This window comes from Danio rerio, chromosome 16, assembly GCF_052040795.2.
Source record: "Danio rerio strain M-AB ecotype USA chromosome 16, GRCz13ab, whole genome shotgun sequence".
Classification (NCBI taxonomy): Eukaryota; Metazoa; Chordata; class Actinopteri; order Cypriniformes; family Danionidae; genus Danio; species Danio rerio.
Genome location: NC_141036.1, coordinates 42,861,713 through 42,879,822, shown reverse-complemented (window position 1 = coordinate 42,879,822; position 18,110 = coordinate 42,861,713). Strand labels below are relative to the sequence as shown.

At 41.8% G+C, this 18,110-nt stretch overlaps 1 protein-coding gene across 8 annotated transcripts in view; it reads left to right on the top strand.

Annotated features, from left to right (window-relative positions):
* Nucleotides 1-18,110, top strand: part of tsnare1 (T-SNARE Domain Containing 1) — a 506,388-nt gene that overhangs the window by 310,295 nt on the left and 177,983 nt on the right. For 2 of the 8 annotated variants that reach the window (XM_087284984.1, XM_087284979.1), the window contains one exon: nucleotides 9,225-9,937. The exons of 5 other annotated variants lie outside the window; for them this stretch is intronic. The gene's annotated coding sequence lies outside the window, so the exon portion shown is untranslated. Of the gene's footprint in view, nucleotides 1-9,224; nucleotides 9,938-18,110 lie in introns of those variants that run through there. One more of the 8 variants, NM_001442444.1, reaches the window with a different exon arrangement.

Sequence of the window (18,110 nt, the reverse complement as noted above, 5' to 3'; positions counted from 1 at the left end):
GATTATTATTATGTGTTTTTACTTTAAATGAGCAATATCACACGAATAGTGTGATGTGGCTGTGTTTCGGCACTGGTGGGAGGTGTGAGTTGGCGTCCCAACAGTGACAATATACAGCCACATTGCACTGCTACTGTATGAGTGTGATATTGCGTTTATACAACAGTTAGACGGCATCATTGTAAAATTACAAAAATTAATGTAACTCACAGTAAACTCAACCCTAAATGCTGGGGCGGCACGATAGCTGAGTGGTTGGAAATGACACCTCACAGCAAGAAGGCCGCTGGTTCGAGTACCGGCTGAGTCAGTTTCCGTTTCTGTCGGAGTTTGCATGTTCTAACCATGTTGGCATGGGATAGTTTCATGAATAGTATTTTATAGTTTGTAGTATTTTTTAAATTGGGAATTCATATTGTGTGTAGATAATGCTTTCACTTGTAAAGACTGTCAAGACAGATTAATTTGTTGATCATTTATTTTAATTGAACGATATTATGCAGCCTGTCTCTTTCCTGCTCTTTCCTGCTTTCAGTAATGCCAACGTGTTAATAAATGTGTAAAAACACATGCGTGTTAACTATCATTTTAACATAGTTTTTTTTTTTCATCTAAACACATTAAACTCATAATGTCATAGCTGCATTATTTACACTTCTTCTTAAAATTTCTAGAATATGTGACTGTATGTGGCCGTATTTATTTGTTTATAAATCTAAACACGCTGTCTTTTAGAAATTATTAATATTTCAAAATAGGCACTATGCTTATAAATAACTATATTCTCGACTAAAAAAGCTTCAAACGTACATTATGTTGCCCAACAGCAGCAATATTTGTCAAACTGTAGAGTGTCCTCTGCTTGTTGCTGTATGTGGGCGGAGCAATACACAAAGGTGAAGAGGGAAGAGGCAAAATATTACTGGCAAAATATTGCACGGCTATCAGCTAATCAGATTCAAGAACCAGACAGAAATGTTGTATAAATGCTATTATTTGGTAACTTTCACTTCAAATGCTCACGTTCTACATGGCTTTAGTCTCACTTTACAATAGGGTTTTATCAGTTAATGTATTTATTAACATCAACTAATACAGAACAATACTTGTAAAGCATTTATTAGTCATAGTGCTACATTTACTAATGCATTATGAACATCCAAATTCATTCTTGTTACCATGTTATGCACTGTGAGTTAACAAAAACAAACAAAGAACAACTTTGTTTCTATTAACTAACATTTACAAATATGAATAAATACTGTAACTATATATAGTTCATTGTTGGGTAATTTACTAAATGGATTGTTATCATTGTAGTATATTTCACAGCTTTTTTAACATTAGAATATGAACAGTGACAATAGTAAGGAATTAAAAAAGACGGAGAAAGAGATTAGATTTTCTCCCAAATTAAGCAAATAAATAATCGCCAGATTAATCAAATTAAAAAAAATTGCAGACTTAAAATGCATAGAATGTAATGAGTTTTACCTTTTGAGTTTTAGCTTATATTACCTTAAAACACAACGTTTACTCATCACACACAATGACCTCATGAATTAAGAAATAATTTTTTTTTCTAACCGTAGGAGCATTAGCCCTGTTGTACCCCAGTCTTCAGTTTCAGCCAGTTTATGTGCTTATGTTTAGGAGAATCCTGATCACTTCAGCTCTGCCTCATAAGCCTGCGAGTTGTTTTCAAGGCTCTCTAGCTCCCCTCTCAAGTCACTTTACTCCGAGCATGATGGCAGTATAATGGCCATAGTGGCACAGTTGGCACACAGGAAGAGCTCAGCGTCTGGGGCAGATCCTCCCCATGGCGGCTGTGAAGCTCTCTTTGATGTGGACGTAGCCAGCAGAGCGAGCTTTTGGCCAGAGATACAGCCTGGGTGGAGGTCAATCTCTGATCTCTGTCACATCAAAGCAGGTGTTCCTTCTTCCTCAGTCCTTCATCCTTTTCATCTCGTTACTCTTTTGCAATTCCTCTCACTAACTGGCCGATCACGCCCACTCGCCTCTCTCTCTTTAGCTACGTTTACAATGTGTTTTCAATTTAACACCGTGGTTTAAATTGAAAACAATGCTGCTGTTCTAGAAAAGAACTCAATTTACACCACAGGGCTGAAAATGCATGTCAGAAGTAGCTATACAATTACAGTAGACATTGTAGTCTATGAACAGTTATAAAAATAAACATGTTTGTTATAAACAACTAGTAGGCATGTATTAATAGGGTTGAAAAAAATCATAACAGCAAATACTTTAACATACTTTAAAGGGCTCCAATTTTGGCCTTTTAAGTATTTTGTATCTCCAGAGTGTGTCTGAAATTTCAGGTCAAAATATCTATCAGATCATTTATTATACCCTGTTGAAAATATAATTTTTTAGGGTAGAGACATCTCCACTCTTGGAACATTGTGTTTCAGAGGATAACCAGGGTCGGATGTCAGGATAAACACAGCAAAATGACAACTCAGACACGATGAAACAAACTCACAGTTACAAATTCCACAGTAAGATGAATGAGCCGCACACAAATGCCTTTACAATGGCACACACACAAACAAATAAACACACTGTGCTGGTTTTACTCATCTGCTTGCTGCAAATGTCTATCAAACGGGTAAATATGCAGCTATATAGAGATCCATTATAGCCAAGTTACTGTATAAAATAAACCTGATTTAACATGTACAAACCCAGAATTATGTGTGATTGAAGCATCCTTGTTTATAGTTGTATCTGTGGCAATTCTGTCGGTTATGAATTGCGTAGCTCAAAAAGTATAGTTTAAAATGCCATAAAAATACAAAGTGTACCATTCACTGCTTCTTGGGTTTGATCACAGAGAGTGGGAACAGATCTTTTAATCCCAGTTTCTTTACAAATTCTGTCCTGTGGACATAAATATTTGTGTTAATACTGAGGTGGGTGGAGAAAACAAACATAATCTTGCGAGAAACCGCAAGTATTTTACATTTTGTCCGTTTAGTGGCTAATTTGGACGAATTTGTATGAGTTCAGTCGTATGAAAATGTAAAATTTTAAAAAGGAGTCGTGGCACCCAAACCTGCCCCTAAACCCATCCATCATTGGGTGATGAGCAAATCCTACTAAATTGTATGAATTAAATTTTATGAATTCATACGAATTAGCCACTAAATCAAAAAGTCAAAAATTGCCATGAGATTGCGTTTGGAAAACGCATTGCTTATGTATGTCATGTTGTGGTGGGCCTTAAAATCGTTGGGATTTGGATCTTATTTTATTGTCAGCAATTAAAAAACAAACAAAAAAAGTCCATTATAACTGAGGAAATACTATTTTAACACACATTTCTGTCCCAACAGCTTCCAAAAGTTGATTTTGCTTCATAGGTACCCCATAAATTAGGGCTGGGTGATATTGCAAAAAATTTATAAATAGAATTTAATGTTTCATATCGTTTGGTATCGATAATTGTTTAATGTTTTTTAACAATCCATTTAGGTATATTATGATTTTTTTTTACCATTTTATTTAATAAAGCAAATAGTTTTAATTGTCAAAAACAAAAATCTGATCTCTTTAAAAGAAAATATATTTTATAAAAAAAAAAACACAAGTGTTAAAGAGACTCTTATACTTGATGAATGAAAAGTTACAAAGTGTGTGTAATAGTAAACTGCAAATGCCAAAAAATCAAAGATAGCTTAAAGGTGTGAATAATAATTCAATTGATGATGATGATACAGTAAAAAAACTAATTTATCAAATTTGAGCTTTCAAGTAAAGGAACCAGCCATCATTATTCAAGTACATACTGCAACATTACAAATTGTGAAGTTGAATGACTACATAGGCGAGAGTGCGTGTTTTCCTTCACTATTTTATGCACTTTGCACTGATAAATGGACAAACCATTGTTGCAGCTCCAATGCAAGTTTATGGAGAAAAGTAAAAAGCATTATAGTGTTTGGATGTGCTTGTTTGTCTGAGGTAATCAGTCTGCTGTTATTACTGAAATGTGTATATTCCATAAAAAGTGTGAAGCAGATTGGTTAGTTGTACTTAGGTAAATTGCAGTGTGCTCACAGCATTGGTAAAGTTGAGAGGTTTTCAAGGTGTGCCTGGAAAATATGCGCCGCTTGCACAACATATGCGGGTCGCTCCTATATGCACGTCATGCAAGTGACAAACTAACACCCTAAGCTTATTGCCATTGTTTCCAAGGCACGCGCTAAGCAACCACATTTAATAAAACTATAGTCTTCAAACAGAAACTTCATACCAAACTTTTTTTTATTATCAATATTGACAATAGTGTTTGGCCAATAAATACCGATACAAATTTATCACCCTACTTTAAATATTACCTGTATTCAGAACGGAACAAGATAGAAGTTTGAGAATATAAAAAAAATATAATTTAATTAAAATATAAGTAATTTTGAGAAAAAATCATCCTTCCATTTTTTATAAATAATACATAAAACACTTATTAGAATGGCGTATAAAGAAAGCCTCACATTCCAGTCAAATTAGGCAATTGTAAATCTTTGCTGACTTGTTCTATGGGGAGGGGGTCTGTACAGATTTCCTGGATTTGTTGGTGTGTTGTTTTACAGGAGGAATGTTCAACACAGGCTCATTGAAAATACGTTCTATTACCACAAAAAATGTACTTCAGCATAAGTTTGACTGCAGTGTCTAGGTAAATGGAAGCAGTAGAATGAATAACGAGTATTTCACAGACTTTTGCATGCAGTTCTTGCACAACATCAAACAAATAACTTAACATGTCTGTCTATCTAAAAATGGACTACTTTTCTGGTGTGGTCAGTTTGCTTGGTAGTTCATTGTGTACAGTGTTGTAGTTGTGATGCAGAGTTTGGTTTCAAGTTTGGTGAATCATAATTTTTCTCTCATGCTTGCTTTTGAAGACACTATGAGTTGGTTTTAGGTCACTAGTTCACTAGGTAATGATATTGTATCTGAAATGTACAGCTAAATGTATCTCAAGTAACAAATTTCAGATTCACAAAAATGTTGACAACACCCTCTAGTGGGCATGTCATCTGAAATGTGCAACAAAACATGGGATGGAGATGCACTGATGCAGATGAGCCAAACAGAGAGGAAATGTGAGCAGCCACACCATTTTCAAACATCAGCATTTTAGTTCCTCTTCACTGAAGCACAACTCTGGAGTCTGGTCTGGTTTGCCGCTTTTCCAAAAGTCTCCACGAGGCAAAATGCACTAAAATAAGCATCCTTACTGGCCTGCTCACTCCCGCTCTGTCTCTGTTTCATGTCCTCAGCCAAGACTCCCACACAGAGGCGACAGTGACATCAGAACTGATGGACGTTTCAGAGCCCTTTCTGTCAGACGTTCACATAATGCTCATCTGTCACTTCTCTGTCTGCTGCTCCCGCTCGTTATTTCATCCTGATTCACACACACACACATTAAAAACCTCCGCCTCTCCTCCACACAATCATCGCTTGACATTTATTTTGTTGTTGTTCTTGATATTACAGCAATTCATATGAGACGCTTAGTCACACGTATCTGACTGTTTTTGAAATAATATTGCAAATCACAGAGTGTGGCAACAACAATTATGAGAACGCAAACATTTATGTGGCATTAAAATAGCGCATATTGTGAAGGGAATTGGAATGAAGTCCCTCATGGTGAAATGAATGTACATCAGAAAAAAATCAGGATTACCTTAGTTTAAAGGTACAGTGCTCAGCATAATCGAGGACACCCAATTTCGGAAAATACATTTTTATCAATTTCTTAGTGAATATGGGTATATATATATATATATATATATATATATATATATATATATATATATATATATATATATATATATATATATATATATATATATATATTCAAATTAAGCATACAAGGCATTGGCAAATACTGTATTTTGGACAGTGCAGTTGTTAATTATATGTTATTAATAGGGTAATATTTATTGTTTTAAGACCCCGTTAATTAATTTAAAGACTTTAAAAGAAAACAGACAGTGAGAAATTGAGAAGTTGTTTAACAAGGTTTATTAAACACTGAAAAATGTCTGTTGGAATAACAAAGAAAGCTGATCCTAATTGGTCCTCGAGCGCGAGGTACTCAAGCTAGAGTTTGACCTTTTGGATAAAACCTTTTTTGCTTTTAAATAAAAAGACTTAAAATATAAACAACTTAAAAAAAATATCACAAATAAGAAAATCCGAATAACAAATAAGAACATGTGAATAACTCAGTTTTGACAAAAATGTTAGATGTAACCTTATAAACAACCTTAGAACCTTAGAAACAAAAAATAAACAAAAAAAAATGTGGAAATTATGTTTTGCAATCACAAGATTAATAAAAAAATATTAAGAAGGAAACATTTCATAAATTGCCATATCCCATTTATTTGTTTACAAGTTTAACAACAATAAAAAAAAATTCAGCAAATGCATCCTGAAATAGGTTGGATTTTTCCAAACATCTTTGCTTGCATCAGGTATGCGGACATTTTCAAACTAATAACAATAAATAAATATAAAGAGAAAATACCTTTATTTTCTGTCTATTCTTTTTTATGTTCTTTTATTGGCCTTATTTGCGTGCATGCATGCGTACGTGTGTGTGTGTGTGTGTGTGTGGATGTGAATGTGCTCTACTTGGCTGGAGAGCTGAAGGCAGGTAGAGAAGCAGATCAAAAGGCTTCAGTGCCCTTCACTCTCATTTTATTGTTGGGTTGTGAGTTGTCGTGTGTGTCAACCCTGGCCTCAGATCAGCCCTGCAGACCCAGACGGCCAGAGACAGGTCATTTCAGATCAAACTTACTGTTCAGACCCTGCTGACGTGACCTGGAAGCCTCGGGCTCTGTGGGTGAAATGAGTCTGAGGGAAAAAAAGACCCAGAGGACAGAGGCTGAAATGGAGCACTTTAGAGGATGCGGGGTGTAAATCCAGCTGTTTGAGCTGACAGCGGGATTAGTGACGTTTTCAAGCAGTGACTGACGACGCTAAGACCAAGTTATGTAATAGCTGATTCATTCACATTTGTTAGTTGCTTAGTGAATCGTTGATATCCATTTGGACAGATGGACTGCGACTGCTGATGACGACAAGTCATGTATTTTTAAAAAGTCACACAAACAAGGCTTGCTTTTACATGCTTTATAAAAGAAATCAGATGAGTTTTCTTTCACTGACCTGTTTTTTCTTTTTTTTTTTCTTTTAAAGTGCATTTCAAAGTCCTCCCCTGTTTTCTTTTGGTAAAAAGAAGTAAAAAAAAATGAAGTTCAGTGCACACATTTGAATGCATAACCCAACATTGGGTAAAATATGGGCAAACCTATCCACTGATTTTAATAATAATAAAAATATATATATATATAATTGTATCTAATAATATTCTAATAATATTCAACTTGTCACCATTTTTATCAGAAAACGTATTTCTAAAGATGCTGTTGACTTGAAATTTTCACCAAATGTTGGTAACAACCAAAGAAATCCATAAATGAAAAGAAAACTAATCTAATTAGTTTACAAATTTAGTTTTGTGTAATAAAATGAAATGACACAGGAAAAAAGTATTGAACACTGAAACATTGAAACATAGAAAGAAAGGTATAGAAAGGGAGTGAAAGCCCAGACAGCAGCTGAAATCTCTCAGTAGTTCTTCAGCAACCCTCTGCCCTTCGTCATTAAATAATTTTCAATTAAATTAATTTTCACTGTTTCTGTCCAATATCTACATTATCAGGAGGATAAAAATGAAACAAAGGTAGACAAGGAAGACAATGATCCAAAACATAACCTAGAAAACTCTTAAGTGCTTTCAGTGAAAGAAAATCAAGCTGTAGAATGGCCCAGCCAATCACCTGACTTGAATCCAATTAGAGAATCCAAATTAAAGATCAGATTTGATAGACGAGACCCACAGAACCATCAAGATTTTTACACTGTTGAGTCTGTGAAAAACTAACAACTGAGCAATTCATGTGACTTCATTCTCCACATACAGTAGGTGAGAGTTCAAAGTGGTTATTAACGCCGCAGCATGTACCGCCGCCGTTTGAAATAGGTGCCGCTCTGTTTTTAGTGTATGACCGTGGCGTCTTTAAGCTGCCATCACCAGAAAAAAAGGCCTTTTATATGAAGTTATATGAAGTATTAAATACGTTTCAGTAGTTTAGTACATTCATCTCGTGTCATTCCATTATTATTGTTTGGGTTTTTACCTAAATTTGGTTTAATTTCAAAAATGGAGATACTCAACTGTTTAACTTTTAAGAGTGTTGTAAAATGCCTAAAAAGATCATTTTCCTAAAAAGATTAAATATATAGACTTTATGAGTATATAAAGTATAACATAAGTATTCTTTTATTTTAACTTCTCAGCCTTTTTCTTTCTCGTTACTTCATAATTTACAACCTTTCATATTTTTTTTTAGCATGAAACTTTCTACATGGACCATAGTAAAGCTCAAAGTCTCTTCTTTCTAATGATACCTATGTTTATAGCTCACTGGGTCAAAATCTGTTGTTCTTTTTTAAGCTAGGTAGGTGTAAATCCCCAAAACTGAGTGCTGGCAAACAGGTCAACTATACCTGTGGGTCTCAACCATGTTCCTGAAGGACCACCAGCTCTTCAAATTTTCCTTGTCTCCTAACCACACACACCTGATTTAGCTCATTAGCAGATATCAAGAGACCTGTAATGGGTGTGACAGACAAAGGAGACATACAAAACATGCAGTGTTATTGGTCCTCCAGGAACATGGTTGAGAACCACTGAACTATACCATAAAAGTTGAAACTCATGTGTGATGTTGGACAACAAGCATACAGTGACAGGGAATAATGCTTCAGTAACTCTCATTTACTTAAAGGTTTCTTGTTTGCAGTGTGAATAAGGGTAATTTGAGATGAAAGAGATGAGCTATGGCCTTTTATGGATCGCCTAGTTTGGTGATTAATGAACCACTTCTGTTCCAAACTCAGGCTTGCACATAATTAAAACTTTAAGTCTGACCACTAATCATAATTTACATGCCCAAACCTCAGGATGATAATAAAATGTACAATTGGCTTCCAGGCCACTTAATATTTCTAAAGTTTCCTGTATCTTTATTCAGGTCAAATAGCAGAATTTTGTCCTTCATAAATGCTGTTCGCATGCTTTCTGACCTCTGACTTTTTCTGTTATTCTTTTTCAGAGTTTCTCTTCTCATTTTCCGGCAAAGCAAGAGTCTCTACATCAAGTCCACCTTCGCTCACTTCTACTCTTCTTTTTTTCTGTCTAAATCTCTCTCAGATTGAGTGCTTTTTCTGTGTATGCATGTATGGGTGTGTGGGGTGTGTGTGTGTGTGTGTGTGTGTGTGCGTGTGTGTGTGCGTGTGCGTGTGTGTGTGTGTGTGTGTGTGTGTATGTGTGTTAATGTTCATTAAAGAGTCTATTTTTAATCAGTGCTTTGTACTGTAATGTGCAATTAATTGCTCTTTACCTCTTCAAAGTGGATTCCAATCAAAGAACAAAATCCAAATAGACTAAATGTTTCTGTGGGCTTTTATGCCAATGTTAGGATCTGTTTTCCATAATTTATTGCTGATTCTTGAGTGCTTTTACTTGCCTATAATTCATTTCGCATTAATACCATGTGATATAGAAAAAATGATGTGTACTATGTTTAAATCATTAACAAATCTTCAGTAAATTAATGACGCAACTAGATGTGTCAAATTGATTTTAATGCTATTTATTGTATAATAGTTTTTATTTAATTTTGTATTTATAATTTGTTTTTTTTTACTTTTAATTTGAATCATTTAAAATGAATAAAATAAAAAAATATAAGCATTTACTTCATAGTTTATGTGGCAGAAAAATCATCTTAAGTTGTGACAAAAATAAAAGCACAATACATAAAAAGTGTGTTTGTCTCAAAGGTATAGTTCCCCTAAAAGTTTGCTGTTAATTTATTTATATATTTATTATATAAAAAGATAAGAGGAAAAGCAAACAAATAAAAACTCTCCTACTATATATATATATATATATATATATATATATATTTTTTTTTTTTTTTTTTTTTTTCATCATTAAACTGTAATAAAGCTGTCAAAATTAACAGCATTTAAAACATCCGCTTTGCAATGCAATCCACGTGTTGAATTGGTCGCATGACTAAATCACATGACTAAAATGTGTCATTGTTTTCAAAATGCTCAGTTTTCACAGTCCACACAAAATGGTGTTTTCAGATATATCCCTTTAGACAGCGTTTTCAAAAAGATATGTTTTCGTTTCCTAACAATGACATTAAAATGAGGAGAAAAATATGCAGTTTTAAACAAAAACGTATTAGTGTGGACATGGCCTGATAGTGCTGATAGTACCATTGACATTCATGACATTCTGTCCTGTCGCCATCTTGTGAATAGACAACGTTAACTGTCTTTGGTTCGTTCAGTATAGCAAGCTAATGGCCACCAATGCGCTGTCTCTCAGAAATTATAAATATTTAAAATAGGCACTACCCTTATCAATAAACTACATAGTTGCAATCTAAACAACTACATTCTTGCCTAAAAAAGCATCAAAAGTACATTATGTTGCCCAACAGCAGGAATATTTGTCAAACTGTAGAGTGTCCTTTGCCTATTGCTGTATCTGGGCAGAGTAATACAGAAGGGTGAAGAGATGGTAGAATGCTGTTACTGGCAGAATATTGCACGGCTATCAACCAATCAGATTCAAGAACCAGACAGAAATGTATAAATAAAATGTTCTCTCTCTCTCTCTCTCTCTCTCTCTATGTATTTATATATATATATATATATATATATATATATATATATATATATATATATATATATATATATATATATATATATATATATATATATATATATATTATTGGCGGGTATCTAAATTAACAGCAAATTTTCTTTTACCACAGCATTTATGTACGACTACATTTGACAGACGCTGAAACATACAATTTTAAAGTATTGAAGTGTTTAAAATAAACATTGTTACATATTAACAGCAAGAAAAAACAACAAATTAGGAAGCTAATTTGTATTAAGAATATTTATATCATGAAGATAATAAGATGGATCCTCTATTTCATGGAAATAATATAACTCTTTAAAATGATATATATGTTTCAAAATGATTCATTTGTAAGCCTGTAAAGTTACTCGTACATTATTAACTAACATTTTAGATGCTGTCAGTACATCAATATCATATGTTTCAGTGTTTATGAAAATGTATTTTGGTAAACCTCAAAAAAAAAAAAAAAAAACGATGTTGATTTTCTCTTTTGCTTCTTGTTTCAAGAATCAGTCTTGCACTAGTTCTCATATCAGCTCATATTGATCTTCTGGTACTTACACTGTGCTCAAAATACAAGTGTATATTTATTTTTCTAGGGTACAATATATATAATCCATGTAATGTTGACACTGTTTTTAGGATCATTCTGTATAAGGCAATTTACTTGTTATGAAGAAACGTTCGAGGTTACTAAAGTAACCCTTCGTTCCCCGAGGAGGGGAACGGAAGCACTATAAGTGGATTTGATTTGTAAAATCCACGCATTGGGGAGGTTCGGTTCAGAAGCTACTCGTCTGAAAGAGTATTGAACGGGCCAATTAAGAATGAATTGGCAGCGCAAGCCTGCGCAGGTGAGCGGCATAAGCAATCAACTGAGTATATAAGCTCACCTGGCGCCAGCAGACGCTATCCTTTTTAAGCTGAAGAGACTTTCAACAGCTAAGGGACAGTCATTATGGCGACGGAGTATAGTGCTTCCGTTCCCCTCCTCGGGGAACGAAGGGTTACTTTAGTAACCTCGAACGTTCCCCTTCGGGGGGAACTTCAGCACTATAAGTGGATTTGATTTGTAAAATCCACGCATTGGGAGCCCATTGAAAGCGCCATAATGACTGCACCTTACCAACACCCCCGATGAGGAGATAGTCAAGCAAGCGTGACGCACCCGCATCATGGGGGGGCGCGGTCCTCCAACGTGTCCCTGGCCCTAATTTATCCTACTTCAACAGAAGTTTTACGGATTTAGATATATTTTTTGGGAAGTCGTGAGCATCTAGATAATTCTAGGAAATACGACAGTACGTTGGGAAGCGTGCAATCCCGATAGGGAGGACGCTGCGGAGGCCATCCGTTACCCAAGGGGGGATAGATGGCAGAATTTACATATGGACTAGCCCTAAAAAGGGGGAGTACGCATAGCAAAAGAGTGGTTAGCGGGGAGGGAAGACACGGGTCCGCCCGGGGGGGGGACTTAACCGTGGCGGAATAAGCATATGGGATCGCCTAGTGGGGATCACGCATAGCAGGCACCTTTACCCAAAACGCGGGCTGACCAGCGGGCAGACCTACAACGTAGTGGGCCAGCAAGTGACTCCTCCGCTGAGTCAGTGCTGGGGGCCACGGAGGAATCTGCAGGGCTCACCTGACGGGGAACTTTACTGACAGATAAAAAGGCGCACGTATCTCCGTGTTAGGGAAAATGGCGCAGCAAGCGTGTTTCAACACCCTACCGAATTGTTTCCTCAATCACCAAGGGTTACCTAATACCCTTGAGGAAACCGGCTCCACTCGCAGATTGTAAAACCTTGCAAATGTGTTGGGTGTCACCCAGCCCGCAGCTCTACAGAAGTCTGTTAGAGGGGCGCCGCGTGCGCGCGCTCGAGAGGATGCGAAACTCCGAGTGGAGTGCGCACGCGCTCTCGGGGGACGCGGCTTATCTCGGCTCTGATAGTGAAAGAAAGGCATCCACAATCTAGTGGGAACTTATTTCGGTACGGCACTTCCCTGCTGCCGACCGTTATAACAGACGAAGAGCTGCTCAGATGATCTAAACTCTGAGTGCGGTCCGGATAATACGCAAACGCGAACTGGACAATAAAGAAGGGCTGGGTCTGCCTCCTCCGAGGGCAGCGCTTGCAGGCTCACTACCTCGTATTAAAACGGAGTGGTAGGAACCTTGGGCACATATCGCGGGCGGGGTCTCAGGACGTGAGAGAAGCCAGCCCAATTACAGGCACGAGTCACTGACCGAAAAATGCCTCCGGGTCCCCGACCCTCTAATCGATATCAACGCGACCAGCAGAGCTGTCTTCAGGGACAGAAAGATACTGAGTCGAGGATCGAAGGGATCTGACGCGGCTTGTGTAGCGAGGGCGAGATCCTAAGAGGGCATGAGAGGGGGCGGGGTGGATTAATTCGCTTAACGCCCCTGAGGAACCGGATGATGAGGTTATGCGTTCCCACGGTGCTGCCTGCCACCGCGTTATGAGAGCGGAGATGGCAGCCACGTAACCTTGAGTGTGGAGGGCGACAGCCTGCTCTCCAACTTCTCTCGGCGTAAAGAAAGCACAACGCTGATCTGGCAAATTACGGGGGTCTTCTCAGCGAGAGACACACCATTCAGTGAATAGACTCCACGTCAGGGCATAGGCGCGCTCGGGGAGGGGGCTCTAGCCCGAGTGACGGTATTAGCCACCGCAATCGGAGGTTACCTAAGTCTTCCTCGCGTAAAAATCTCTTCAAAGATCGGCGAGGGTGCCAGGTGGTGCCCTGTCCCTGAGAGAGTAGGTGCTCTCTCGAAGGGACTGCCAGGGGAGGGCTATCGCGAGGGAGAGCTCTGACATCCAGGTCCGGTTGAGCCAGAGGGGCGCAACCAGCAACCTGTTCCTCGTCCTCTTCCTGACCTTGCACAGTAACTGCGCGAGCAGGCTCACTGGGGGAAACGCGTATTTGCGCGTGCCCCGAGGCCAGCTGTAAGCCAGTGCATCCGTGCCGAGAGCACTCGGTCAGGGAAAGAACAACTAGCAATGAGCGATCTCGGGGGAAGCAACAGAACGATCTGGGCTTCCCCGAATCGCGCCCATATCAGCTGAACAGACTCGGGGTGGAGTCTCCATTCTCCAGGACGCAAGGCTGCCGTGAGAGCGCATCGGCTGCACGGTTGAGCTTGCCTGAATATGAATGGTGTGCAGCGATTTCAGCCGCGGATGACTCCAGAGGAGCAGACGGCGGGCGAGCTGAGACATGCGGCGAGAGCGCATACCCCCTATACGGCTGATATACGCCACCGCCGCCGTACTGTCCGTCCTGACCAGCACGTGTTGCCGCTCCAGCACCGGAAAAAAACGGTGGAGAGCGAGGAACACTGCCAACAGCTCCAGGCGATATGCCAATGCAACTGGGTACCTTTCCACAGGTCCGCAGCCGCATGCCCGCAACGCACAGCCCCCCAGCCCGTGTTGGAAGTGTCTGCTGAAACGACAACAAGACTGGACGCCTGTTCTAGAGACACCCAGGCCTGTAGGAACGAGGGGTCGCTCCAAGGGCTGAGGGCGCGGCGACACAGCGCAGTAACAGAGACTCGGTGTGCGCGCGCGTGCCATGCGCGTCTGGGGACTCGATCGTGAAGCCAGTGCTGAAGTGGTCTCATATAGAATAATCCGAGCGGCATGAAGCGGCTGCGGATGCCATATGCCCCAGGAGCCTCTGAAATAGTTTCAGTGGGACCACTATTTTACTGTCGAGCTCTCTCAGACAGTACAGCATCAGCTGAGCGCGCTCTCCGGGGAGGCGCGCTGCCATGGTGACCGAGTCCAGCTCCAGCCCGAGAGAAGAGATCCTCTGCACGGGGGCGAGTTTGCTCTTTTCTCGGTTGACCTGAAACCCCCACAGGTGGAAGTGCCAGAGCACTTTGTCTCTGTGCATAATCAACTGCTCCGAGAGAGGGCAAAATCAGCCAGTCGTAAAGAAATTGAGTATGCAGATGCCCGCGAGCCGAAGGGGGCGCTGAGGCACCCTCCGCGGGCTTGGTGAGGACCCGCGGAGACAGAGAGAGCCCGAAGGGGAGGGCTTTGTATTGCCAAGCTCGACCTTCAAACGCAAACCGCAGAAACTGTCGGTGGCGAGGAAGAGTGGAGACATGGAAATACGCGTCCATCAGGTCTAATGCTGCAGACCAACCCAGAGGACGAACGCACCGGAGGATGCGCTTCTGCGTGAGCATTCTGAACGGCAGCTTGTGCAGGCAGCGGTTCAAAACGCGCAGATCTAGGATTGGCCGTGACCCACCGCTCTTTTTGGGCACGATGAAGCGTGGGCTGTAAAACCCGCTCTCCATCTCGGCTGGAGGGAGCGGCTCGATTGCATCCTTCGCCAGGAGGACAGCAATCTCCTCTCGCAAGACAGGGGCGGACAGGGGGCTGACCCTGGTGAATACACACCCGTGACTTGGGGGGCCGTTTCGCGACCTGAATCGCATAGCCGAGTCTGATTGTGCGTATGAGCCACCGCGAAGAGCTGGCCCGCGCTAACCAGGCAGGCAGAGCTCTCGCTAATGGACTCATCGCTACAATCGCTGACGTACCAGCAGTGGGGCAGCGCGGAGTGGGTGTGCTGATCCGGGAAGCTCGCGGGTCCCACGGAAAAGCTGGAGGTGAGATATTTGCTCTCACTCCAAACCCGAGCTCCAGAGGGGAGGCTCGAGGGGTGGGAGAAAGGAGACCGTCCTCCCAGCGCTCGTGAGCCACTGGCGAAACGCACCGAATCTGCAAGCTAGAAAGCATAGCGTCCCAGACTGGCAGATTTCGGGCTGTCACATCTGGGGAAGTGAAAAGTGCCCTTTCATAATGTTTTCATGGCAGTAAAAAGTGCCGTTGGAAATGGGGCCCCGCCCTCCAGCGTGGAAAGAGCAAGTTCCCTCTTCTCCAGATGGCCTGTCCCAGGGGCGCTTCGCGGTCCGTTGCCGGACTTAGCGGCGTTCTGGGCAGGGGGGCTGCCTGCTTCCGAGGTGCCCGACGCGCTCGCTTCGCCTGAGGCGTGTGCGGGGGCGGAGCAGCTCTCGTAGGCGGGCGCCTTCGGCGAGGAGCAGGTATGAATGGCACGGCGGGCGGAGCGGGCTACGGACCGCCGATAAGACATCACCCACCAACTGCTCTCACCGCCTTGAATTCCTGGGTGAATTCACAGACAGTGTCGCCGAACCTGGCTGGGGATATGGGGAAGTCAAGAAAGCGGACTTTGTCGACTTTGCGCATATCAGCCAGGGGTGGCGCTCCTGGACCACTAATGTGGACATCGTCCTCCCCAACGCACACGCAGCGGACTCAGTAGTCCGAAGAGCTAAGTCGGCGGCGGTGCGAAGCTCGTAAGCCTGGGTTGGACCCACCCTCGTGCAGCTCGGCCAGCGCCTGCGCTTGGTAGCGCTAGTAGGTGGCTATCGCATGCAAGGCGGAAGCAGCCTGGCCCGCAGCTATGTAAGCTCTAGCTCCGAGGGAGGTAGATAACTTACAGGCTTTGGATGGGAGACGAGGCGGACCCCGCCAAGAAGAGGCGCCGCGCGGATTTACCGCCATCGCGCACTCAACCTGAGGAATCGCCACATACCCCCTGGCTGTTTCACCGTCAAGAGTGGTTAGGGTGGAGGAACACGCAGCACGAGCAGAAAAAAGTGCTTTACAAGACCGCGTGAGCCTACTGTGCACCTCCGGGAAGAAGGTAACGCCCCTCTAGTCGGTCCGGCCGCGGAGCTGGGGGATAAACCATCTCCAACCCACGGCCGAAGCAGCCCGGGAAAGCACGGCTAACATGTCCGTTTCAGGATCCGTAGTGACAGCGCTCACCAGCCCGAAGGGGGCGAGCGGGTCTGGATCATCATCGGACAATGAAAGCCCACCCTCCGATGCCGCGGTGGACGTCTGGTCTCCGGTGTCATCGGGCGTAAGGGCTACCATCTGTTAGACGGATCGCTTCCCCCGCCCGAAGCTTGGATGGAGCGCTTAGAGGAGCGGGAGGTCCGCGGGCCCGTGGGCGACGGATTATCTCTCGCTGAAACCCTCAGATCTGCCCGAGTGCCCGCTGCAGAGCAGGGGACAACTGGGATGGTTCACCCTTTTGCAAAGGCTAACCGCGATCTTGCGCAACAGTCATGGCATCGCAATGACGACATGAACTGCCCGCGAGCAGCGCATTAACATGCTGGACCCCCAGACATGAAACGCAGTGCCCGTGCCCATCATCCGAGGACAGGAAACCACCGCATCCAGAAACGCACAGTCGGAGCGCCGTCCTGAAAAGGACGTGCTGCACGACTGTGTTGCTCTTTCTGTGAAGTTTGCAACTTTATACGCACCGCTCTGGAGGACCGGACCCAAAGAACGCCAGGCAAGGGAGAAACCCAGCTCGACCGTCTGCCACTGCGTGTACACACTCTGGACCGGGAGAATGCTCTCGTTCGCTCAGAATCGCTGGTCACAGCAGGAGGAACCCTCATCGACTCGATCAGAAAGTCTCTGAAGCGAAAAGGATAGCGTCTGCTGGCGCCAGGTGAGCTTATATACTCAGTTGATTGCTTATGCCGCTCACCTGCGCAGGCTTGCGCTGCCAATTCATTCTTAATTGGCCCGTTCAATACTCTTTCAGACGAGTAGCTTCTGAACCGAACCTCCCCAATGCGTGGATTTTACAAATCAAATCCACTTATAGTGCTGAAGTTCCCCCCGAAGGGGAACATCACTGGTGTACATTTCTCTTTTAACCCTGTAACCTGCTGTCTGTGTTTACCAAAAAACAAATAAAAGCAAAAAAAAAAAAATGCATTATAAACTTGACATTTGAATGCAGCAGGTGGCCTACTGTTACAGAATACCTGTTGAGTAAGTTATTGTTATCATTTGCATATTAATAAAATCATAAATAATCTTTTTTTTATGAAAAACGCTTTCAATATCGTCTTGTATTACACATTTTAAGTTGATTTTGTTTATTATTATTAGCTGGCTTAGATTAAAGGATTCAGTGAAGGAAAAACAAAAGTCTCTCTAAATCTTTTACGCACTCTCATCCACATGATGCTCATAAAACTTCAGCAGGCTCTGATGGAAGGAGAACTGACACACAAATAATAGAAATAATAGGTTTGTACTGTCTCAGTCATTCACCTGCTAATCAATATGAGACAGGAACTTCATAGCGCACTATTCATTCAGAGACAGCAACAAGCTCACTACGCTTTTCCTCTCTGAGTGATTATCTTCACTGTCGGATG